This window comes from Parasteatoda tepidariorum, chromosome 6 (genome assembly GCF_982258835.1).
Source record: "Parasteatoda tepidariorum strain Cologne lab strain chromosome 6, Ptep-v5.0, whole genome shotgun sequence".
Taxonomy (NCBI): Eukaryota; Metazoa; Arthropoda; class Arachnida; order Araneae; family Theridiidae; genus Parasteatoda; species Parasteatoda tepidariorum.
The window spans coordinates 29,368,635-29,396,284 of record NC_141760.1 but is presented as its reverse complement, the minus strand read 5'-3'; the positions used below and the strand labels follow the sequence as shown (position 1 = coordinate 29,396,284).

The 27,650-nt window shown below is 28.0% G+C and overlaps 1 protein-coding gene across 2 annotated transcripts in view; it reads left to right on the top strand.

Annotated features, from left to right (window-relative positions):
* stumps (DBB domain-containing protein stumps) overlaps positions 1–27,650 on the top strand; it is a 65,100-nt gene that overhangs the window by 16,411 nt on the left and 21,039 nt on the right. The window contains exon 1 of one of the 2 annotated variants that reach the window (XM_071178870.2): positions 25,143–25,252. The exons of the other annotated variant lie outside the window; for it this stretch is intronic. The gene's annotated coding sequence lies outside the window, so the exon portion shown is untranslated. Of the gene's footprint in view, positions 1–25,142; positions 25,253–27,650 lie in introns of those variants that run through there. 2 annotated transcript variants of the gene reach the window in all.

Below are 27,650 nucleotides of genomic sequence, written 5' to 3'. Positions count from 1 at the left end.
GAATTTTCCTCCCACTGTTTTAGGGATGCAATGCAGTTTTTCTTTATAACAGTTCTGAAATAATCAAATAAAAAATTAAAAATTCTCCACGTAATAAGGCTGAATTTGGCTTTCGAAATAAATTTAATGTAATCGCGCACATACATGTGTTAATTCACGAGGCATTGCGTACCCCTGCTAAATAAAAAATTAATAAATAAAATTAAATTAATGAAAGTTTATTTAAAAATAAAAATAAATAAAATAAATTAAAAATATGTATATAAAAAAAAGTCGAACGTAAAAATTTAAACGCAAGGACTCTACCTAATCTTCACACTAATCCTTGAATTATATTTAATTTAAACTCAATTTTCAATAAAAAGAAGAGAAAAAGATTTAAAAAAGAAAATTAAAGCCCAAAAGTTTAAAATGTTGACCCAATGCTAGATTTTTTCAAATTTTATGTTGTAATATTATTCATTATTTAATGTTAAAAATATTTTTTGAAATGTTCTTCAATTAATTTTTAAATTTCCTTGGCGTAGTTGAAAAAAAACATTTGTTATGTATGTTCGGTTTTTAATTATTTTTTGACTTGAAGATGGTGACCGTACATTGACCATTTGAGGCATGTTTCTAGTTCTTCCAGACATACCACCCCCCTTCTGGTATAAATTGGATAAACATTATGTTAAATATGAATTTTTTTTTACAAGGGAAATTCGATTTAATTCAAAATAGGCTCCATTTATTTAAAACTAATCAGTATTTTTAATTGTTCTTATTATATTTAAAAGTTAAAATAATATGTATTGGGAAAGTTTGTAATTCGACGTAGTTAAGGCCCTTTCTACGCTGAAAGACAAGTCAAATTGAAGGAGCTGTGGGTGGGAGAATGGGAGGAATAGGCGTGGACATTAGTGGACATAGGGGGTGGAGATATACTGAGCGACCATGGAAGTCCGGGTTACATTTTTTGGCAAAACTCAATATTTAAAGGGTGCGCCAAAAATAGATCACGCAACTACACTTATTACTTTTTCACTATTTTTGGTGTATAAAACGGAGGTAGTGTGATTACTTGTTACTCCTCTTATTTATTTAATTATTTTTACACCATTCATATTTCCTCATCATTCCAAATATTGGTAATATCAAATAAAATTTAAAATAATGTATGGCACTGTCTTTTATTCCTTAATATTAGGAATGCCTTAAAACATTACTCTGCTCTAGAAAAAGATTTATATTATAAATATTAATAGTCTAACTAACAATAATTTTGTATAAATTGTTTTGGGTCTTTCAATCTTCTTTCTGCGTATCCCCAACAGTAAATAAATATTACAGCCTCGATATCATTTTGAATTTTCTTTCACTCACGTAACTATGTAATATAGCGTGTATATAGTCATTACATCTCCGAATATTTCAAACCATATTTTACTTAAGAATTAAAGTGCGCAAGGGTTTTACTAAACCGGGGACAATTAACTTGCATTTAATGGTGATCCTAAAGGTATATTCAAAGGTATATTTTATATTTCTGATGTTATTGAAAAATGTGAAAACTGTATTTTTCATGATTCACGACGAATAAATCTTAATGTCTTTTTCTACATTCTCTTGAAGTTTCAATAGATCTAAAAAAATACAACTGAAAAATTAAATTATAAACTTTCAAAAATTTAATTTTAATGTATGCAAAATTTTTTATTTGAAAAAAAAAGTAAGTAACTTCAAAATAACACAGTAGTCATTTAAGGATTAAAAGAAAATACAACATAATGTGAAATTAATATTTTTACAATGTCTAAACAAAATAATAATTCATAAAATCCAAATTTAAATAAAATATAAAAGATAAAAAGCGTAATTTCTTAAATGTGTGCTCCGTATATTTTATAAAACAATGTGTAATAACAATACTATAGACTAGTTTTTTACACGTTATCTATCAGTTATAAACCGATATACTAGATTTTTTTTTGTTAAAGTTATCTTTATCATTTGCAATTCTAAGACAAGAATTTTGTTTTAAAATTTTTTAAACAGAACTAACGTATAGTTACTATTAAATTACAATTGACAAAAATCAAAGAACAAGCATTTTATCAGAGACCTCTACAATTTTTAACAATCACAGGTGGTACTTAAATAGATGAATAAAAGGTAGCATATACTTTCAAATGTAAACATTAATAAGTTTACGAGTAAAACAAAAAGCAAGTAAAAGAAAAAAAATCTATATATCTAACTGGTTCGAGAGGTCCTGGCTAACAAAATTATATACTTACTCTAACTTTTGAATTGGATTCTTCAAAAATACTTGTAACAACGAGTTAGAGGATGATGTTTTAACATGAGAGTTATCTTAATTTTATGATCTGCTGGGTCTTAAAAAATAGCAGTAAAAAATATATTTTAATATATCATTTCAAAATTAAGTACAATTAATTTCCTTTAACTTTAAATTAATAATTTTATAAACTTTTCTGCATTCAGGTATAGATACTTTAATTTTGTAGATGAAAATAGATGAAAAAAAGCAAACAAAACTGTTAAGCGAGTCTCGCTTTTTATAACACATTGCTTCGTTTCATTAGGAAAAAGCTGAAAATTTATTTACTAAAACGAGTACACTATTGCGGTAGTCAACCTTAAAACCGAAAATTAAAAATTTTCTTTCATTTTAATTATTTTAATTTTATTTTTATTACAAAAATTTTAACGCAGAAGAAGTAAGAACCACTGAGCCTACATAGTTTTCAAATAAAACAGAAATCTTTGTACAAATTAAAGAATTTTTGATGAGTTGGGTTAAAAAGTGTTTGATTTAAGTACTTCACGAAGCAAAAGAATAAGTAAAGCAGTTTATACGAAGTAAAATATATCATAAAAACTAGATGAGAAACATTCAAGTAATTTTCTCTAACGAAATCATGCTTTATTAATACCCAAGTACAGATCTCGACAGTTTTCAATTTATCTCTTTTGATTAGATATAATATTATCATTTTGATAATAATGTATTTTAAACAAACTCTACGTATTCCATGCATACTTTTCCAAATAAAAATGTTTAGCGGGTAGTAAAAGGGTATCCTCTTTTCTTTATTATTTTATTTTCAGACTATTTACAATGACGCGGAAGTAACACTCCCTCCTCCTTCTAGTTGAGGGGAGAGTAAAACTGGTTCTGAAGCCCCGACCCCCCAACCCCTAAACCTCCCCCAACCCCCCAACCTCCAAACAAATGCCAAGAAGGCTTTTGGAAACCAGCCTCAATCAGAACCATGAGCTTGTAGGGAATAAAAGTAATTATTTTAATGATTATCCATAGTAATTTTTTTTAATTTTTTAATGCTTTCATAATTTATAATATTATTTTTATAAAATTAGTTTATTTCATTATTAATATTTTACCATTTTCAGTTTATTTTACATTATAATTTGTTTAAATTATTATTTTTATTTTCGCTTCAATGCTTTAGCATGAAAAGCATACTTATTAAAATTAATTTTTAATATTTTTTTCTTCAAATTTTGTAAAAAAATTTAAAAATTAAAATCTAACTTAATTTACTTTTTAATCCAAATATATGACATACATAAAGAAATTCCATGATTAATGCAATTTCTCTCACCTAATAAACATTAAAACTAGTAGACATTTACAATAAAACAAGCTAATATGCTCTTGATACTTAATTACAATCCATTTAATTACAAAAATGTATAAGATGTAGAAAAGGGATGAAAGAGTTGAAAACAAACGAAGATATTTATCTCAACTACATGTTTATTATGCCATAGTGTTTTAATTAAATAAAATCCGATAAATGCGTTATAGAGTATTTGAAATCAAAATCTCGGATAATATCTAAGTGAAGTTCTTAAATCAAGTCATTGTCCCTTTTCATCTTTAGTTATATTATTATTTAATCAAGATGACAGATTGGGTCACTGAAGTATTCCTAATTCGATAACATCCTAACGAAATTAAATACTTAATATCCCCTCAAAAAATAGTATACTATCCCCTCAATATATATTGAGGGGATATTAAGTATTTAATTTCGTTAGGATGTTAAAAATAACAGGCAATTGCGAGGATTGGAGAACGAATCGAGTATGAAACAAAGCCTTCTAGTAATTCATATTATCACAATATATAATGCATTGCTCGATATGTGTTAATATATAATATATTGCTCGGTATGTGTTAATATATAATATATTGCTCGGTATGTGTTAATATATTACTCGATATGTGTTAATATATAATATATTGCTCGGTATGTGTTAATATATAATAAATTGCTCGATATGTGATGATATCCTATATATAGACTATCAGCAGCATTTATTTCCGATGACAACAGCGAACAATACATTTAAAATTTATTGCAAAAGAAATTAAACTATAAAAACTGGGGTAGTAGTGAAAAAAGTGAATTAGAACAATATCACGAGTAATTGAGTAGTTCCGGAGTGCGAGTATGTGGAGAGCGACTGCAAACTCCCAATTTTCTAAATTTGGGATGTACTCCCAATTTTCTAAAAATACATTGTAGAATCTGTGAAGAAGCTAACTATTTTCAATGGTAGTTTAATTTATTCTGCTTTAAAGAGTGAAAAACATGAATTATATTATGTTTAACTTTTCACTCTTAAAAATAAATCACTTAAAGCTATTATATCGAATTTAGTTTTTAAAGTTTTTGAATAATATAATTAAAACAGGGGATCTGGGTAAATACCTTAACCATGATCATCCTAAATGGTAATAAAAAATACTATATATATATATATATATATATATATATATATATATATATATATATATATATATATATATATATATATATATATATATATATATATATTGTGTGTGCACAAGGGATGCTGTGAGTACTTTATTCTTTAGACATAACTCAGAAACGCATTTTTCTTAAAAACAAATACATAAGTAATTGAATCAGAAAAATTCCCAGAATGATTAAAGGGGCCAGGATAGCCTGGTTGGTCGGGCACTGAGCTCATGTCCAAAAGGTTGTGTGTTCGACCCCAACCGGCCGAACGTTCCCTGTGTTTACATGGTGACTGATGCACGTTAAATCTGTCGATTCGTAAAGTCCTTCAGGAGTTTCCTTGTCTTTTGGATTGGTTCAAATTACAAGGCTATGGAGTTAAACATTAGTAGTCGTAAATTTAAAACTGGGTCAATCGTTCAACGATGGTTATAAAATATAATTATAAAAGATCAGTGGTAGCTCAGGATAAAAAGCTCGCCTCCCAAATGAGGAGAACCAATTTCGAATCTCAGCGATGGCTGGTAGATATGAATTTTGCACCTGGCGACTCCCCAACCGCAGTACTGTTTTAAAATATATCCAGTGGTGGACGGACCCTGGGTTAGAGTCCCCTTGCAGTTGAGCTAACCGTAAGAAGTTTTCGTGGTTTTTCTCTCTATGTACAGCAAGTGTAAGTTAGTACCATCAAAACACCTTTCACGGAGACTAGTTTCTCCCAATGCTTGATCCAAGAGTTCTCTTGTCTTCTGGGTTGGGTTCGAAATTACAAGACTATTAAATTGAAGAATGATAGTTGCAGACTGAGAACTAGGTCGGCTTTTCAACACCGGTTATAAAATTAAATAAAATAATTATAAAGAGAGCTACGGAGGCCCAGGGGATAAGGCATACGCTTTCCAATTTGGAGACCCAGGTTCGAGCCCAGAGGTGACTGGTTGATACGAAGTTAGAATTCCATCAGGGTTAGAATTCCATTTTCAGTTGAGCGAAATGTGGGAGATTTTTGTGGTTTTCTTCGCCATGTAATGTGAATGCCGGTTATTAGTTTAAAGAAGCTACGAAGGTTAGTTTGTTTCAATGCTGGATCCAGGAGTTCCATTTAATTCTGGTTTATTGTTTTAGATTAATCAGCTTCGAAATGATAAAAGACTTTAAAAGTTATAACTAATTAAAATAAGTCTAACATTGATTTTATAAAAAATTTGCTGTATAATTTCTGATTAAAATACGTATTTACAATCTAATTTAATCTATCATGATTAACTTAATATTAGTCGATTCTTCACTACTTGTAAAAGTATTGAATGTCTGTTGTATAAATTGAAAACAAATCGTTGAGCGTAGTAAATGGCATACAAATATTTTCGGCATGCTCATTTAAAATTTCTTCAAATTTAAAATCTTTATTGTAAGAAATGTACTCACAATACTTATAAATATGAATATGTTATCAAAATATTTGGCAATCCTTGGTAGTTTAAAGTTATTGTATGAAAAAAGGATTTGCTAGAAATTAAATGGTTATTAGAAAACGAAGCAGGGGTATTAGTTTATCGACATTTCAGTTGCTGATAGATATGGTTCCATTTTTTATGGAAGATTCCGATAAAACAAATACATTATACGAATATATATATATATATATATATACATACATATATTATGTATGTATGTACAATAATCGGTCAAAATAATCGAAACAATCCACTACTAATGCATTTTTTCATATTTTTCAAGGAATACTTAGAAAATTATTTAGAACTTTTGAAGTGTTGAAGTCATGCGTTTTCTCATATATATTAATAAAGTTTAAAGCTTTTAGAGATTTGAGGGACCGGTAAAAAATTAGGAACCAAGAATAATGTTTTTGAATACCTTATTCGAAAACAATAAGCGAAAAGCTTGTGAATCATGTCAATAATGTTGATTATCATATGAAATAACAATCGTATACATACTAATATAATTAAACTTCTATTATAAAACAATCTGATTTTTTTAATATTTTGAAAAGTTGTTTTATTATGCATCAGAAAGTCTTATTTTAGTTCTATTATACATAAAAGCTAAGCAAGCGAGGCATCTTAGTTCATAGTAGTCCACCATCTCATTTTAGTTGAAAGATCGTCTTCTCCCTAGTACAACTACACATTTGAATAGCCAGAAAAAAACCGGTTTTATGCATATACCCCATAGTAACAGGAAGAGATGGATACAGTTTCTTGTTTTTCTTATATTCATTATTTAACTTATTTCCTTTTTCTTTTCTTTGTTTTCTTTTCAGTTTTCGTTTCTTATACTGTTTACGCTGTTTCGAAAATATAAAGTAAACGCGCGAGGGAGGCGAGATGCGAATACATGGGGAGGGGACATAAAGATTGTATACAGCTGGAAATTGTATTAGTATAAATTATTTATTTCCGAAATCTTATCAATAATGATTTACTATATTTTATTATTTTCTTTAAAAAAACTGGCAACTGTCAGGAAAAAAATTAAGATCGTAAGGAATAAAATAAGATTTCACTATTTGTGATTACAAAATATTCATCAACATTTATTTTTTTCGGATAAAAAAACTGTCCCGTATCTTTATTATAACTGTCCGAAAATATATTGATATTTATGGATTAAAAGTAAGAAATGATTTTCTTACCGGTTTCCAATATTTCCATTTTTTTTTCTCCCTTCTTTTACTTCTTTTTTTTTTTAGTAATTGTCGTTGAACAGCCAACCCAATTTCCAGTTTATGACTACCAACTCCGTAGCCTTGTATTTTTGAACACAATCCAGAAGACAAAGTAACTCTTCAATCAAGTATTGGGAGAAAATTTGCCTTCGTGGAGAACGTTTTGAAAGAACTAACCCGTCTTTGCGTTAGGTGGACATGAAAACCACGAAAACCTACCACGGATAGTCCTAACGGATCCATGATCCGTCTGATTTTTTATTAGCATTGCGCTCGGTGTGAGCCGTGGGCGGATTTCGTATGACCAACTATCACTTGGGTTCGAAATCGAATCCCCTCATTTGGAGGAGAGCACTCTATCCCCTAAACAACCAGGGCTCTTCCATTTTGATACGTATGTTACCGGCAAAGTTTGTAAGTCAACATTCTGTGGAATGTCAAGGCGTTGTTATACCTAAACTAGCCAGTGCCTGAAAGGACTCTTATTTCTCACATTTTCTAAGCATTCAATGTAATGAAAAACCTGCAAAGTATAAAATATGTCTATGATTCGTTTCGAATGTGTAATGAAATGTAATTCAAACGTCTTTGAAGCTTACCATATCAGAGCAAGTAGATTAATTTTAATTTCTTCATTTGTATATGAAAATTTTGTTTCCCTTCATATGGCATGGATTCTTCAAGGCATAAATTTTGTTTTATCCAACTTTCATTTTCTCTATGCATCTTGAATACATTTATTTAATGGCACTCTCATTATTTTTTACGAATAACATTTAAATTATTGAGGAATGCGCGTGATTTACAGAATAGCCTTATCAGGATCTTTTTTCTTACTTTGCCTAAATATCATTTGTCATTCTATAGAATGTGTAGCTATTACATATAGTGTCTAGGGAAAGTATGTAATAATTCTCATATTTCGTGCTTGGCAAAAAAAAAAAAAAAAAAAAAAAAAACTGGCATTCTATGCAATGTTATGGAATGCCGGTGTTTTATACTTTACCCCGGTAACAAATGTATTATTTATTATTTATAAGAAAATGTATTATTTATTGAAGGGGTAAATCATGTGTTATTTTCTGAATATAAATTCATGTATCTAGTTTCAAAAGTTTAATTTAGAATTATTAAATAATGTAATTTCTCTTTCCATCGAAATTAGATTATTCCATTAAATAATCAGCACAATTTCCCATTAGAAAATTTATATTTTTTCTGAATTTTTTTGTGAGTTTGCTATAAGAATTGCGAATAATGAAAAAATTAATAACAGTACATATTTTTACTTTTCAGAAGAAAATAATGTTTACTATTCCTTGAAATAAAAAAAAATTGTATTTTGCTAATAACCTGAAAGTTGTAAAAATCGCAGAATCAATTTATTTCAAATAAAGTTTCATATAACTTTTCCCCTGAATTCCTGTTTTTAATGTATGGGTAAATGCATATTTTGTAAACTCAATTCAAATAAAATTTATTGAGAGTAATTTCACAGTTAATGTTTTTAAATTTGTGAAATTTTTTTACCGATAACTCAAAAATAATTTATTAAAAACTTTTGCAAATTTTCCGATTTGTTGATTTCTATATTTTAATGAAAGAAATACAGAATCATTCATTCAGGGGAAGGGGGTTGATTATGAGACGGACGCGCTGCCTAGTTCGCTATCGAGGCTCGGTGAGGGGTTACTAACTGCTGACTGAATAATAACAATAAAGTATAGTGTCTTTCCATTTGTATAATACCAGATTTCAATGCATACCCATAATATTAATTCTTATCTTTTATTCCGGAACTTTAAGAATCGAAGGAAAGATCAAAGACGTAAAGCGTTTTCCAAAATAAAATTCGCAAAACATTAAGAAATTTCTACAAGTAAAGAAAATCACTTATTCTACCAGTAAGGAGAGGCTAAAATTTGGCTACTTTTTTCGAATGAACCGCCATTCCTTAAACCAATCAGTGACCAACCGACTAAGGGGGTTGCTTTTTTTTCACTTCGCATAAATAGGTAAATCAACGCCTTCATTGTAGGTGGCAGCACAATAACTCAGTTAGCTTAGATTTAAAGTTCAAATTTCGTGATGTCTTTGTACCATTTTTCTCGGTCAAATTTAAAAATAATTCTATTCTTTTTTTTTTTAAATGAAAGATAAGAATTTAACCTTAATTTTCCCTTCTTAAAAACTAGATGAGAGAAAAACTACTATGGATAAAAACTGTTGGAAGTTGGAATGAGTTTTTCGAATTTAAAAAATAGTAAAAATTTTTTTTAATTTAATTCCAGACAGGATAATAAAGATATTTTTATTTTCCTTCGTTTCCAAAAAACAGAACGTTATTATCTTGAAAATTGACGATTTTATGCAGTACTGAACTGTCCATAGAATAACATGGGGGTTGCTTTTCTCCCGATCGAGCGAGCGAACGGCCTTAATGTAAACAAGCGTGTAACAGATGTAGGGAAATAAATGATGGGCATTTTTATTTCTTTGTCAAGAATTTTATTACCAGTCCACCTTTGTTTGGAACTTCATCGTAATTGCACGTGATGGTAGAATGTTACCTAAAGTAGAATATCATTCTTTTCGTAGCTGCAAATGTTAAATGTCAAATTCGTGGTAATTGAGTCATCTGCGACTAAATTATTTTATGGAACTGAAAGGTTATTTATTTATGTCGATTTTGAAAGTGTTTTAATTTGAGTTTTACTATCTTTGAGTTTTAATATTTGTTGACAAAAGAGCTCTTATGCCAAGGAAAAAAAATCCCCTGTTGAAGAGTCGATGTTAAATTTTAATTTTTTAAATTATACACTTTTTTGACCCCCTCCCCAAAATTTTTGTACTGTATATTAAACTGGACTATAGGCTGCAATATTAAAAAAATTTTTTTTTTTTTTTTTTTTTTTTTTTTTAAATGCTAATTTGGCGAGAATTTCCACCAAGAGTAAAATTATGTTCTTCCGAGGAAAAATAAAAATGCCTTAAATTCGCAACAAGACTTTTATTTTAAACTGTACATACTATCTAGAAAAGAATTATCCACGTTTTAAGAAATCCCTATTTATAGTACAGGCACCCATTTTCCAACAAAATTGTACCACCAAACATGTGGATTTTGTTGATGATTGCAGTTTTTTATGTGTGGAAAAATCAGCTATATGTGTGGGGGTTCATGTGTTGCAGTGAAGCTCCTATTGAATGTAACGAGGAAAAAGGGAGGGGGACTATAAAGGACCATTACATTGCCATTAAATTTTATGCCTTAATTTTTACAGTAATATTAATTTAATTAGAGTGATTCTGTGATTTTACGGTAAGAAAAATTACGATATATTAGATTTTTTGGTTCCTTAGCTTGTTCCCAATAAAAATGTTACGGCACCCTGAATTCCGGTACTTTTTGCTGTAATTTTTTACAGTGTAGACTTTTGAAACGAATAAATAGCTTGAATACTTAAAAAATCATTTAACTTTTGAGAAATCGCCAATTCGGTGAGATCTGCTGAATAGATGAAAATGATTTCAATCAATAAATATTTCTCAATTGTTGCATATTTTTTATAATTGCAATTTTTTTATAAAAACGCTTTTCATTTTCACGAAAAGCTTCTCAAATTCATAATAGATTATAAACGATATTCATTTTTACAAAATTAGATCATGAGTGCTTCTCATTTCCATAAAATTCGATCATAACCGCTTTTTATTTTCACGGAATTAGACCATAAATGCTTGTTTTTTTAAATAAAAACCTAGAATTTTCTTATTTTCATAGTTCGCATAGAAAGCGCTGAAAGATGGACCAAACTTAACCTATTAAACTCAATAAAAGTTATGAAAATAGCTTTATTATGCGCTCTTAAAACGTTATTTCATATGTCGGTAGCCTTAAACGAACTGTTTTCTAAGTATTTTCGAACGCGACAGGAATTAAAGCACTAAAACTGTGAAATCATATTACTCATATTATATCTTTTAATCATTTTCACTTTACGACTTGCTACTATTGAGTGATGTATTTCTCAAGGACTTGAAGCAATTTGTTAATTCAGTTGAAGTTCGTATTATTTTCCTTTGGACATGGGCCAAAGTAACGATAATAAACCCTTTGCTAAATGAGCTATTGCGTTGACAACTGGCAACATCTCTTTGTTCCGCATGTTTTTAAAGGTGACAAAGTTAAAATGTTTTTGCCATTTGCACCTTATTGGAGATTCTTTTTCGTAATAAATCCAGTGGGGGTCAACGGCAAAACACCATTGTTTTCAGAAGCTGATTACATTATTTTATCTAAGGTCATTTCTTTTTTAAAATTAATTAGCTCGGTTTTTTTTTTTATTAATAATGTGAATAAATTATGTTCTGAGCTTTGTTTCTAACAAAGTTCTTTGACATTCATTAAATAACTTAAAATTTTAATGAAGTGATTTATGTTTAGTAAAACTAAATGATCTTTTTGACTTTGAAGATGTTGATGATTCATTGCAGGAATTATTGCTGTGACTATGAATCATAAATGTGTTTTGACGTCTAAACGCAGCTATTAACGTAAATGATGAATATACATTTAGTGAATTTAGTTGTATCGGTAAATACATTAGGAAATCATTTATAATATGGATGTTATACTTTGCAATCCTTTAATTAAAATGAAAACTGTGTATGTTTTTCTAAGTGTGTTGCACTCTCCTTTAACAGTGTAACATAATTTTATATATTTTTACATTTTAATACTCAATAATCAGGTGGAAAAACTATGTAAAAATTTCAATCAGTTATGAAAATATTTTCAGAAATTAATAATTAAATTTTATAAAATTAATCACCTGTATTGCAGTACAAGTCATTATGTTGATGAAAATTATAATTTATTTCTAAAAACATGGATTTATTAATTGTTTTTTTCATTTGGGAACTATATTTTTTCTGGAAATTTGTTATTCATTAAATGTTATTGTTGTAAATTGTTAATATTGATTAGGATTATAGGTTAAATTGTGTTTTTACCTATGAAAATCACTGTTTATTTACTGATTTCTGTGAATTTTTAACGAAATTTTATAGTTTCCATTTTCTTCTTTAAATTTTTTTCAAGTCAATACCGTAGCAAATCTATGGGGATTTTAGTTCATCATCGGTAAGTTATGTAAAATGTTCTGTTCATCTCTCTCACACAGCAAACGTCGATAGCTCATATTTCAACCACAAAAACTCAACAATATAAAATCTCTTCATTTTTCTTTATAACATGGTAGGCACCAGAGACCGCAGATCACTGTCGCGCTTGCACAAGTCGTAGCGCAGTTGTCGTAACACAAGTACAACACTGACCTTACTCATTCCTTCTCTATACTATGGTTACAAAATACATACCTAGATGGTGTTGGCATTTGTTCAGAACTTCTTCGTAGTGTGAATTCTAATTATACAGTTATCGTAGGCTAATTAAAAAAAACTGGCTCTTTTGATTTTAACTGTCACGTCACTGTCATTTTGCAGTGTGCCAGGCTAAATGGAATAGTCCTCTTATATTTTCCAATCATTAGGTTTATTACCATTACGCCAGATATTTTTAGGCTAATACAGAAATTTATCATTCATCTCAATTAGACTGATTATTTACTTAAAGAAAATATTCGAAATTTAAAAAAAAAAAAAAAAAAAGACTGGCATTCCTTAGGTCTCAGACATAGGCTTGACAAAAGTATTCATTGAGAAGGAAGTGTTATTTTAAGTTTAAATATTCTAGAAAAAGACATTATTGTGTATTATTATTTGATTTAAAAGCTTTTTTGCCAATAGAAAAAACTAATTATTGGTCTTACAATCATTTAATTGGTGATATCTTTAATTTATTACCACGATTCTAATACTAGCTTTAAAGTAAGATAAAATGTTATAAGATAAAATAAAGTAATAAGAAAAGTATTTTTAAATTAAAGTCATCTTAACTTTATAAACAGAATTATAATAATCGTTTTGAAGTTAAATAAAATTTAAAAGTAATTTATCTAATTGTTTTATTAACAGTATTCTGATACTTGTTATGATATAAAAGTTATATAATAAAAAAAGTTCTTAGAAAATTAAAATAAAAATAATAAGCTAAAAGTCAAGAATTATTTATTTAAACTTATTTAATAGGATTCTAATACTTGTTTTAAAGTAAGATGAAAAGTTACAAGATAAAAAAAAGTAATAAGAAAAATGTTATTAATTAAAACTCATCGTAACAGGCACCTTCATAGACAGGATTCTAATAATTCGTTTTAATGTAAGATAAAAGTAATTTGTCTAATCTTTATTAACAGTATTTTAATACTTGTTTTAATTTGGGATGTAGGTTATATGATAAAAAAGTTACTTAGAAAAGTAAAATAAAAGTAATAAGCTAAAAGGCAAAAACAATTTTTTAAACTTTATTAACAGGATTCTGATACTTGTTTTAATATAAGATAAAAATTATTTGACTATTTAAACAAATAAATAAATAAAACACGGTTTTTTCCCAGCACTATCTATTGTCAATAAAACTTGTAGTAACATTGTTACCCAATAATAATAATTATACTATTACAATACAATAACTTAATAATAGCTCTTTAGATTTAGAGTAATTTAAGTAGTAAATTTTTAAAAATTTAATGCGTATGTTCTTCACACGCAAAATCCAAGTTGCCCATTTAATAAATTTTGTTTTTAAATATTGTTGAGTCATCTAAGTGGTTTGCATATTTTTTCCCCCAACTTAATTAAATAAACAAAATAAATAAATAAAAGGCACATTTGAAACATAAATGCTAATAAAAAATCACGTTCAACGAACCGAGTGGTACAAAAGGTTGATTTTGTTTGATTGTTTATTGCAGCTGCGTCATCGCGTGCAATGTTTGCAGGAAAACAGGTGCTTTTGCACTTCCTCATCGCTCATGCCGTTTAATCCCCCCCCCCCTTAAGATTCCATTCTGTATTATGGGGTAGTTCGTGATATTTTTTTCTTAGTAATATTTCTTCCTTTTTAAAAATACAATTTGAAAAATAAAGCGAAATAGTTATTTCGCATTTAAATGTTGGGGACATTTCACCGTTATTGATTTAAACTCGCTATTTCTTTAGGATAAATTTCTAATTTTTTAATACTTGAGAAATCTAATATTGTTGGTTGCCTAATACTAAAGATTTTAATTTCGACTACGGAATTTCTAACTTTATGATAACTACGAAAAAAAAAATGCAATTTTCAGATTTTTAACATCCTTTTTAATTACTTGATAAAAAAACACAATTGACTTAAAAAATATGCAGATGGAAATTAAAGTTGACATGTTTCAAGCTCTCCAAAATAGGCGTTCATTCTCAAGACTTACCAGACGTCAATGACAAGAAACAAAGGTGATTTGAAATGTAAAACGTAAAAGTTTCCAACGAAAATTGTGAAACATTTCTATTTAAAGCTGCCAACGAAAAATACAAATTAAAGTGAAAAACATTTCTATTTTTCGTTGTCAGCTTTACTTTTTATATTTCAAATCATTTACGATTCACTTATTCACGTCTGGCAAGTCTTGATAAAGGGAGCCTATTATTGGACGCTTGAATTATGTCGAATTTTATTTCCCTCTTCATATTTTTGAAGTCAATGAAATTTTTTAATCAAGCAGTATCTAAGCTTAAATATCTTACTGCTTTATTTTATTGAGATTATTTATGTAATCCTTTTTAATTATTTGTGAATGATTTTCAATATTTGAACGACTCCATATATTTTGAAACATTTACTTTTCTCCAGTTTTAAGACAAACCCTTATTTATTTACTCTAGTACAAATTTAGTTTTTCGACAATGAAATTTAAAACAAGCTTTTCGATTTCATATTACAAATTTTGATTACAATAGCTCAATAACAACGCAATAAAAATAATAATAGCTGCATGTAATATAAATTATAATAGCTGTATGTAATATAAATTAAAACAAATTTACCAAAATAACTGAAAATTATAATAACTGTTTAATAACTATTAATGAAAAAGTCCAGGAACAATTTTGAAATTCGTTGTTCATTTTCAACAATTGGAAAAATATTTAATTTTTTCCTAAGTAACTCTACTTTAAAATTCATAAAGTATCTTTATTACATAGAGCTTTAAGATGATATCAGAGTTTGTTCTGAAAATTGATAACTATATACACTGATTACATACTATTCACATGAAATTACCTATTTTTATTTAAGTACTTTTACCTTTCCCATAAATGGTAAGTTCGTTCGTAAATAAATAAAACAAACTCTTAACTTTCATTTATATGATAGTAAATATAAGTGAGATAAAAAAATTAATTTCATGACATAATATCCCATTCCGAGTACAAATTAACTTTAAATACCTTAACTTTTCGATTTAGGTATGATTATGTATTTCATCCTCCTTTTCAACCGTATGTTCCGAGAATATATTTTGCTTGTCAAAAACCTATTGTCCACACAAGGAAATTATGGTTTTAATGACGTATTTTTTAACGATTTAAATGACAATGGAATTCAATACTCAAGGTTACAGACAGCTTTGTTTTTATTTTTTATCTACCTTTATTTCATGGAAGTTATTGTAAAATGTTATGAACCATAGAGGTTATAAAAATGATATTGGCCTAAGTGCTATGTTATTGTAGAAGGTAAAACTAGAACGTTATATTTAGGCCATATTTTTTTTCCCGTCTACATTGTTTGGTCAGTTGTTTTTCGCGGAAGATGTTACAGATCGATTGAGCAAGCCTTCAATTAGCTTTACTGCGTGATTTGTTGCGATCATTTAGAAGTTTATAAAAGAAAATTCGGCTTACCAAAAAGACATACAGTTCCCACAAATAACAACAAAATTTCCTTCGTGGTTCTTGCGTTTCACCAGATAAAATATAGCATTACTAAATTATTCAATAATTTAAAATATGCTTAAATAAAAATATGTATTTTATTGGGTAACAAAGTACACCGCAATTTACAAACTTAAATCAGTAGTACCATTTTAAAGCTTCGAATATGTACGTAATATTTAATTATTACAACACTTTTCGTGACATTAATTAAAAATGGAATTTTTTAAAAATTATTTTATGAGATAGAGATAGCTCATAAAATAGAGCCCTTGATTTTGATACTGATCAAGATTCGAATCACTGCGCTGATTAGCTTATTCGTTATATCATGCCATATTGGTTTTGATATTCTTAATCTAGTTGAATTATTGGTGTATTCGTTATATCATGTATGTCAGTTTGCTTCTGATATTTTTAATCTAGTTGAATTATATGTTTATTCTTTATGTCATATTGGTTCTTATTCTTAATCTTGTTGAGTCATTGGTTCACTCGTTATATCATGTCATATTTGTTCTGATATTCTTAATCTAGTTGAATCATTGGTTTATTCGTTATATCCTGTCATATTGGTTCTGTATTCTTAATCTAGTTGAATCATTGGTTTATTCGTTATGTCATATTAGTTCTGATAATCTAGTTGAATCATTGGTTTATTCGTTATATCATGTCATATTGGTTCTGATATTCGTAATCTAGTTGAATCATTGATTTATTCGTTATATCATGTCATATTGGTTCTGATATTCTTAATCTAGTTGAATCAATGATTTATTTGTTAAATCATGTCATATTGGTTCTGATATTCTTAATCTAGTAGAATCATAAGCATCGTTGCTATCAGGCAAAACAGTAGAATATTTTATTTTTTTGTGGTTTGCTGTGCTAAGAGCAGATAGTTTTACTGAAAAAGACATTCAAGGAATTAAGTTCGTTCTGATAGAAATTCTTTTTACTTTTGCCTTCTATTTAAAGTCATATGGTTTCGCAGATTCATATTCACCAACAATAAAAAAATAATAATATAAAAATTGCACAGTGTTCTAGTGAAGATGTTGTGAGGCTCCGCAGACGACTATTAATGTATTATTGGTGAACGACTATTTTGACTGATATTAAATGAGTGAAGATAAGATAATAAATTTTGTAGTGTTTTACAAAATTACTATATGTTTCACTTAGGCAATTTTTTCTCATCACTTTCATTCATTTAAGCGAGCATAAACATAACATTGCTTGGAACAAATTTTACAACGGTATCTCTTGCCATTGTTCGAAATTGCCTGCTTTATTGTTTGCAACCTGTTTCCGTCTTATAATCTTAGTTGAAATCTTAATATTTACTCTTTCATTTTTATAATAATATTTCACTTTATTATAATTTCTGGATTAGTTCATTATTTACAGGGATCTGTCCAGACATTTTGTGAAAGGTTCGTTTTTCGTGAAATTGTGAAAAAATTGCTCACATTTTTTCAATCAGGGTCCGCTTTTATGAATTTGTGCAAATAGGGTCCGTTATTGCAAAAAAAAACTTTTTCAAGGAGTTTTTAAATAGTAAAGACATACATGATAATGCTCAACACTGTAAAATTATAATTAAAAAAATTAAATTTTAAAAAATAAACAACAATTGCTGCTTCTAAACTAGAGATGCAACATACAAATATTTGGTATTCAGCCTATATTGCTGAACGCAGAATATTCTGGAAGAATCGTCTGCCGAAGACAAAACTTAATTCGTTTACATCCATCTTTCTTGTCTTCTGCCCTGGAAAGTGTTTATTCAATTAACAAAATAATAATGAAGATAAACAAATTTGTGAAGGGTCCGATTAAAAGAAAAATCATTTTGTGAAGGGTCCGTTTTTAAGTTAAAATATTTTGTGAAGGGTCCTTTTTTATGGAAAGATATTTTGTGAAGGGTCCGTTAACGGTCCCAAATTTCTTCTAAACAGACCCCTGATTTATTTAATACGATTTGTTTGTTTATAATAGTGAATCATCCCATCTATGTATAATTGTTTGATTAGTTTTTCTGATTATATATTTATAATAACATCTGATTTTTTTTAATGGTGGAATAATAATTCTGAATAGTTCATGTTTCTGGAAGTTTCTACGTATCTTTGTTTATTATATATAATGAATCATCTCGACCAAGGAGAAAGGTTTGATTCGTTCTGTTGTTGACAATTCATAAAAAGAATGCATCTGGGGTACAAAACACGCTTTTCATGTTTAACAACATTTAATTTTGTTTATTGAAACTAATGCGTTTATGTAAGCACACTTAAAATTTTATTAATTTTTACTTATACCGTTTTTATAAACATAAGTGTATTTTATTGATGATGGTTGCGTTATGTTATTTATTATTCGTAATGGCTATGCCTTGGCCAAAGAATACCTACCGTGTTCTTTGTTCGCCAAGGGCTATGCATAGTCACTTAGAGAATATAATGACTTTCATCTACTTATCTTCATTAAATACGAGAAACTTGTGAAGATTTTTCGATTGTGTTTTAAAACTATATTCACAGAAATGTTATTTCTCTACAATTATGACCCACGAACACATATTTAATTGGAACTAACTTTTAATTTCTTATAAAAATATCTCATTAAGGCCTAAAAGGATAATAACGTATTTTATTTAATCTTAAAATATTTTTATTCAAATATTCTTCCCGTTGTTGTGACATTAGCAGCTTGATGCTGTCGCAATTTATAGTTATTAATTAATTTATATTTTTTTAAAGCAAGGAAGATATCTTTAATATGTATGGCGGGCGTAGGACAACATTAGCGGATGTTATTAAATCTTATGTAAAAATAAAAATTAGTGATTAAAATATGCTTTAATTCAAAACATCAAAAAGAAAAAAAAAGCAACGAATAAATGTTTATTTATTTATTTTTTTTTAAAACGTAATTATCATAGTTATGTTGAACTATGTCATTGAAGTAATGAGCACAATCTGGCATAGAGGTTGTTACAAACTTTTTGTGAAAGGTTTGTTTTTGTGAAATTGTGAATAGTTTATTCGTAACTAAGATACAGAAATAGGGTCATAGCATACTGATCTTTTGAAAAATCATGAAATCCAGTAATTTATTCAGACTTTTTGTAATAGTTCTTTTTTTTTCCCTTTTCTTTTTTTTAAAAAAATTGTGAAGAGCTGATCATAGTTAAGATGGAACATTTTAGCTCTGTTTTTACGATAAAATATCTTGAAAAGGTCCGTGTTTTTTTCTAAAAATGCTGTAGAGGGTTCGTTTACGAATCTAAATCTCTCCTAAAATGACCTCATACCGTTAAGAGAAAATGATCTCTGTAACCGTTAACAGAAAATTTATTTATATGTTACAATATAATTTTCAATATTTTGTTCCAAGTGGTATCTATTTATTTACTATATTGTTTGTTAAGTGGAAGGTGTGTTGATAATTACATTTCATCTTAGATCTAGTCCAGAAATCATTTTAAGTAATCGATTTCCGGCTTAGTCTGTCTTATCTCTGTTGTCTTTCTTATCACCAACTCATTCTTCAACAAGATAAGTCGGTGCACAACTTATTATAAATTTCCCAGCCTCTGCAGGATTTGAGTAGATGTTCTATTAAAAATGCCATTATGAGAAAATCATAGTATCAAGATCCACAGGACAAAAAAACGACAAAAACACTTATCATGTGACTCAATATTTATTTTCATCTCTTAATGCTTTATAACTTTGTTTCAAAACAGACGAAATGTTTTTCGCATCCTTCGACGTATTATTCACCAAGGATCATTAATCTTATAAAATAATATTTTGAATTTGATTGTTTACCTTTAGATTATTCCTGTTGTTATTTTATTTTTAAATAACATAGAAATTTGTCCTCTCATTATTTTTTATTACCCTACCTGTTTTTTAAAAAATTCAACAAATTTCGAAAATAACTTTGACTAAATATAACTTATTTACTGACATAGTTTGCCTATGCTAGGACTTGAGTATCGACGTAGTAATGCAATTGTTTAATTTATGTAGTTCTTTTTAGTTCAGCGTTCAATAAGATTTCTAGTTCAATAAATCATAAGTGAAATTTTTTTTAAAGTTATTTTTAAGTTTTGTTATGCATATTTCTAAGTAAAGCTTCATTTACTGCTGTGCTATGCTTTGTAGTTTGTAAATATTCGTTGAATTTCTGTTTTCCTGTAAGGTAAGCATATATTCAATAATCCTCAGTTTGATAATTTTTTTTTATAATTGTTTTTCCTTTTTATATATTATTCGATGATGGTTGAATTTATAGTGCATTTTATTGCAAACAATTTTTCTGCTTTTTCCTGGAATAATACTTCAATTACTTGGCATGACAATCATTATTTGTCAATGACTTATGCAGGGTTAGAAAAATTTAGGGTTTTGTATGAGTCTTTAATATAAATATGATAAGATGCGACAAACTGCTCTGTCCGGAAATTTGGCATCAACACCATGTTTGTCTGAAGAAACTTGAGGTAACTAGTTTTTATTTGTTGAAGAGTTTAAAATTGTTTGCCTGAAATGGCTTTATTAGGTTTAAAAATTTCAAAAAAATTTTCCTCGTTCTTACTCATTATTATTATGATTAATAAATTTTTATTTATGGATTTCATCTTAAAAAGTTTTGCACGTTTACTTTTAAGTTTTTTTTTAAAATTTCTTAACTCAGAATAGTTTTGCTAATTTTAATAACTATGTTATCTTAAAAGTGTACTTTTGTATATTTCTTAAATGGTCAAATGAAAAATTATCTAATAATTTTTTTTCTTCTATATGTATACAATAAATTACAATAATAAAATTATTCCCTCATCTCTAGGAAGTTAAAAATATACTGTAATTTAAATTTAACTTCAGATGTTTTTTTCTTATTCAGTAATGACCTTTTTTTTTGTATTTGATTAATTGATAGGGTACTAATTACGCTAAGGAACAGTTAAATTATTATCGATAGATATAAAAAACTCATAATTCATAGCAGCTTCGGATGACTATCTTTTTTTTCCCTGCTTTCTTTTTCCGAAAATGCGACCCTAAATCTGTGAGAAATGTTAAAATTAGCTTTTTAATTTATCAAGTTACACATCATTGCTATGGAATTATTAATTACCAATTACCTAAGAAGTGTTTTGACGTGTCTTACATTGCTTCACAATATAAGTGTGAAATTTGAAATTTGCAAACGATTGCGAAAAAGCACCATTTATGTAATGATTTGATCACAAAATTAAGAGCTTTTTTTATCTTACTGTAAGATATTTTATGAGATATTTCAAATTGTATAAAATATTTTACAGTTAAAAAATTTGTTTTCAATTAAATTTTTTTTGTGACTAATAATTTATATTTTAGTAATTTCAAAATGGATTTGATAGTAAAAATTAGAAAACGATTGTGAAAAAGCTTTATTTATAAAATCGTTTGCTTACAAAAATATTGTTCCCTTTGCAACTATAAAATATTTTCGAGCTACAAAATAAACCATATCGTGTTCGTAATAATGTACCATCAAAGATTTTCAAATGTAATTTTTTGGATAAAAAAAATTATGGAGCAGCAAAGGGTTCCTAAATTTTGCAAAATGCGGAAGCTAATAACATAATTTTAAATGAGAATATGGAAACTTAAGACATACATCATAGCACTCATCAAGTTTCAGTTGATTATGTTGCAAGGGCATTTTATAGTTGTCAATCTTGAAGTAAAAACTTAATGTAGTTTATTGTGATGTCAGGAAGAAAATGGATCGTTTATTTACTTATTAGTTGGCTTACATTAAAAAGGTAATTTTTAAAATTGCATGAATACTTAGTTTTAAAAATGTCTAATAATTTAAAATTTTTACGTTTTAAGTATCGTTCCTTAAATTTCAGAAAAGTTATTTTAATCGAAGTAAGTAAACTTCATCAAAGATTTTTAATTTTCCAGTCGAGTTTTCGACCTACATTATTATTAGCACATAGAATAATTCTTAGAGAATGTAACGTGGGCACTTGTGGGTAAAAGAAAATGGCATTAAAGGCGTATTAATGAATAAAAGTAATTTAACAGAATAGAATGTTTGCCAAAGTCAGCTTTGTATAATAAATGGCATTGGATTACGCCAACCAAGTCGTCATGTCGCCCGCATTTCCATATCTATATGAAGATATCGAAGTCATTTGGCATTTCTATATCAATAACATCAGTACCGGATGTTTTTCTAAATGATTGCAGTATGATTTAGATCTCTAGAACATTAGCGGAAATGACTTTTTAATATTAACTCTGGATAAAAAGAATTTCAAATAGCATGTAAGTAATTTTTTAGCATTGTCTATATCAGCGGTTCTTAACCTATGGGTCGCGACCCAAAATTGGGTCGCGAAGCATATTTCTTGGGTCGTGCTGTCGAACCAAAAAAGTTAGTAATACACCAAATAATAAGTAATACCAACACCTCCAAGAAAAAGTCATTGTGGCTTACTCAGCCTAATTTTGACTTTTTTTTGGGTCGCGACATGAACATATTTCTCAAATTTGGGTCGCGGCTTAAAAAGGTTAAGAACCACTGGTCTATATTACTACTCATACCGTACCAATCGTTAGAAATAAAAAGAAAAGTTTTCCTAACTGGACGATTTTGTTGCGAATTAGATGTAAGATAAATACTTAATATTTTTTAATCGTTTTAATTGTGGACCATGTTAGGCCCGCGTTGTGTGTTAAATTGTTTCTTTTCTGATAGTTATTAATTATTTTCGATGCAATACTAGTAATTATTGCCTTTTCTCATCTAATGATTAAAAAAAAAATCGTCGAATGATTATGATAAATAGTTAATATAAAGCTATAAATGGTGTAATCTTTTTAATGTGAGTAGTACAAAAAATATTTACCTACCGATTTACCGATTTTTGTTGTTTGGTTGTGATTATCAAATCATGTATCGTTTGTTTTCTTAAAAACGTTAAAATTGTATGGATTTACGTGAAACCTTTTTTTCCTATATTTTTCAAAGCATTCAGCATGTAATTAACGTAAGTGAAATGCGTAAAAACATATTTGTTCAAAATTAGTTAAATGAAAATCATCATTAAACCATTTATATTGCTGCATTGTAATCTGATAGAAAATCTATTTCGAGTTTCGGGATATGCGTATATCTCTACCATTTGATGCCCTGGTTAGTGAATAAACAATCAATATGTGCTTCTATATTTATTAACAAACGTAACAATGAAAAAAATAATATTTAGACTGAAAACAAAATATGAGAAATAGGAGCTTTCAAGACGTGCTCCTTCGGGCATGAGTGTATCGAGAACAACTGAAATAAAATATAATTTGATTGGCGACGAATTGACGCCGCCAAAAAGAATTCCTAACATAATCCTTATTATCTTTTACAAAATCAATATTTTGCTTAAATAATCGATCTCATTTTCCCAAAGTGAAGTATACGGTGCTGTATAAGTAGTTATACTTATAAAATATTTTGGTAAAATAGTTTTATATGCTGGATAAATTAATTTTTTTTGCCGCAGGGAAATGTTTTAATTTTGCTCCTCGGACTTACCTCTTTCCGTCATTCAAATTTTTTTTTTTTTAAATTAATTTTAATAGCATCTTCTGTAATCAAACCCGGCTGCTTTTTAGTTTTTCCGATCGCTTCCAAATATAAATTAATAAAATAAAATAAATAAAGTAAACACAGAAAGAGGGAAAGAGAAAAAACGTAAATAGAAACCACGTTTACTTCATATGATATTTGAAGAAAAGAATAGAAATGCCCACATTTTAAAAAGATGTGAACTACCCAGTTAATATGACCTACTTCCGGAGGACAGGTTCGGAGTGTTGTTTTATTTCCTATTGTTTTAAATCGTAATTTCATCCTTAGTCTGAAGTACTTAGTTATTTTTTAGTTTATTTTTTATGTAGTCTATAAGAATCAATTCTCTAAATTTAACACTTCTTGATTTTCCCCCCCAAGTTTTTCTGACTAGAATATTATTGCAGAAAAGAAACTTTATTTTCGAAACACTGTAATATTTATTTAGTTAGAGTGATTCAGTGATTTTACGGTAATTATTACTGTAAAAATACAATTTATCAGATTGTTTTGCTCCGTAACCTGCGGTACTTTTTCCGTAATTTTTTACAGTGTACTAAGAAGAAATTTGCTCTTATCTTTAAAAGTTTATATTTGTGTATATTTTTGCTGTGATGTGTTTTAAAAAAATTGTATTTCCTTATTAAAGTCATTTCAAAAGAATGAAGTTTTTTTTTTCTTTCCTTTCTAGGATATATTTCGCTATATTTAATAATCATTTCTTTAATCTCGAGAAATTAACAATTAAGCTTAGGACTTAGTTTCTAAAAAAAAAATATTAAATAAATAAAAGAAAAATAAACATTTAAAAAAAAATTCACTAACTTCAAGAGGTGTGACTTTCCTAAGATGTGACCTTTTTAATCGGTTAGTGACTTTTATTCCGTTATTATCTCTATTTTTAAGGAAGTTATTCGATTGCAAATAAATGAAATATTTAAAAAAAAAAAAAGAAAGTCTAATATTATTTGATCCTTAGGATCACCTGTAGTTATCCTGAATAAACATAATAGTCTTCAGCTGCATCAATTAAATGGGATTTTCCGAGAACTTATAACTTCCTATATTGCCATTTCCAACAGCTTGGAATTTCACTTTCTCTAACTTACCTTACGTTGTCGTGCTGCAGTTGACTTATGTCAAACCATTTATTTTGTGATACAGATTTGTACCATAGACTTTCTGATATGTTTGGTTTAATAGCTTTTCAGTGAAACATTTTCGGTAAATTTTATCTGCATTTCTAGTAAGTTCGATTTAGTGATATTGTATGTTGTAAACATTACTTAGTTGTTAGTTTTATTGGTGCTTTTATTTTATTACGTACTTCTGGAATTATCTGACTTTCTTTGATATCTTCATTTTTTTTATGAAATCAATCAATTAAAAAATTTATTATTTGTACTAGCTATTCCCAAGTTTAAATGTAAATATGATCATAAATATTTTTTTAATAACTTAATATTAATGGCTTTATATCTTTCTACATGACTTTTATAACAACTGTTGGTTTTACTTCATGTAATTCTTCTAGAAAGTAACGTTTTCTTCTTGCAGTTGTTTTGACAAATCTTTGTCTAAGTGATATAGATTTAGTTCATTAAAAGATAGTTTAAAGAAAGAAAAAAAAGATAAATAAAGGAGAAAAAAATGTTTAGTTTAATAGATTTTTAGTAAAATGTTCTTTTTAAATTTTATCCATATTCGCCATCATTCCTAGTAAGTTCGATTTAGTGACATTGTATGTAAATACTGTTTATTAATTGATTGTTTGCTTTATTATTGGTGCTTTTACTTTATTACATACTTCTGGAATTATTTGATTTCCTTTAATATCTTCATTCCTTTAAGAAATTAATAAATTTAAAAAAATATAATTTCAAAAGCCATTCCTTAGTCAATTCTAATTTAATAATAAAGCTCAAAAATGTTTTTAATAATTGAAGTTTAATTGCTTTACATTTTTCTATATCGCCATACGGATAGTTGTCTTGTCAAATCATTTATTGGTTGATTTAATTTCTGCAATGTGTGGTTTAATAGCTTTTCAGTGAGATATTCTTGGTAAATTTTATCCATATTCGCCACCATTCCTATTAAGTTCGATTTAAAAACATTGTATGTAAATTCTGCTTATTAATTGAATGTTGTTTGCTTTATTATTGGTACTTTATTTTATTACTTACTTTTGGAATTATTTAAGTTCCGTTTAAAGCAGTTCGATTTATTGACATTGTATGTAAATAATTTATTAATTTAATTGGTGCTTTATTTTATTCTTTGCTTTGCTTTATTTCATCTGGAATCATATGTTTATTTATTATTTTAATATGATATGCTAATATAATTTAATGATGGTACAGACTGAAAATGGATAATTAGGGTAACTTCAACGTTATAGGGGTATCCAAATAGATGACTTCCTTACAACAGTGCTATTAGGTCAGAGATAGGTAAAACTTTTTCGATTAGTGTGTCAGTTAAATTACGGTTTATTATTTTCAGATGTCCAGTGTACCACTTGTTACAGTTCTTTTTAAGAAATAATCTTTAAGCCACTGCTTTGATTTCAAACCAATAAAATTACATTTGTCTAACTAATTTATATTAGCTAATTTATATAATTATTAATAACTAACTCCTCATCTTGGATTTTAAGTTAAAATCGTGATTTTCGTTTTCTTGATTTTGTTTTGAACCTTTCATGATTTAGTATTATTTCGCAGCACAATATCTTTCAAAAGAGGTAAAAAATAAAAAGGTTATTAGATTACGAGAAATAGTGCTAAATAATTTTTAGAATTCTATGAAATTTTCCTCAAAATTTTAAAGCAATTAACATCTACGATTTGTGGCAGTAATTTAAAAATCTTGCTCGAAATTGAAATGCATTTCACATGCCACTCTGCCACGTGTAAGCATGTCATAGGTTCGCCATATCTGCTGTAGGCTGTTTCATTAAGAAATATTTTTATAATAATGTATTTTGACAAATGTTAAGAGTCGTGGTGGCTCAGTGAATGGAGCGTTCGTCTCTCAGTGAGGTGCCCTAGGTTCGAATCTCAGCGGTAGCTGGGTAAAAGTTCTGCTTCCGGCTCGCACCAGCCTCAGTGAGGACATAAAATATCCTCATTGGTAGACAGGTCATGGTTTAGAATCCCTTTTGTAGTCGGGTTAACAATGGGAGGCTTTCGTCGTTTTCCCCGCCATGTTACGCAAATGCTGGTTAGTTCCACCAAAAAGTCCTCTACGACGGCTAGTTTGTCCCGATACTTGACCCAGAAGCTTCTTTGTCTTCAGTGTTATATTCAAAATTCGATTAGAAAGGCCACAGAATTGAACATTGATAGTCGTAAACGTAAACTCAGAATTGGGTCGGTTATAAAATAAAATAAAGTTGCTTTGTTATTGTATTTTAATTACAAGTTACATAACTGTTTCTGTAACTATTAAATTCTGATTTCAGTTATTATTTTTTTTTTGTTTTTGTTTATTAGAGTAATACATTTTATAAGTTTATATAACTATTTAATAATTATTATATCGTAAATAAAAAAATTACATTTATTAATATTTTTTAAACTCATGAAATCCATTAGTAAATCAGTAAATTGTGCCTCACATTTTTGGAAATGTCTTCTCAA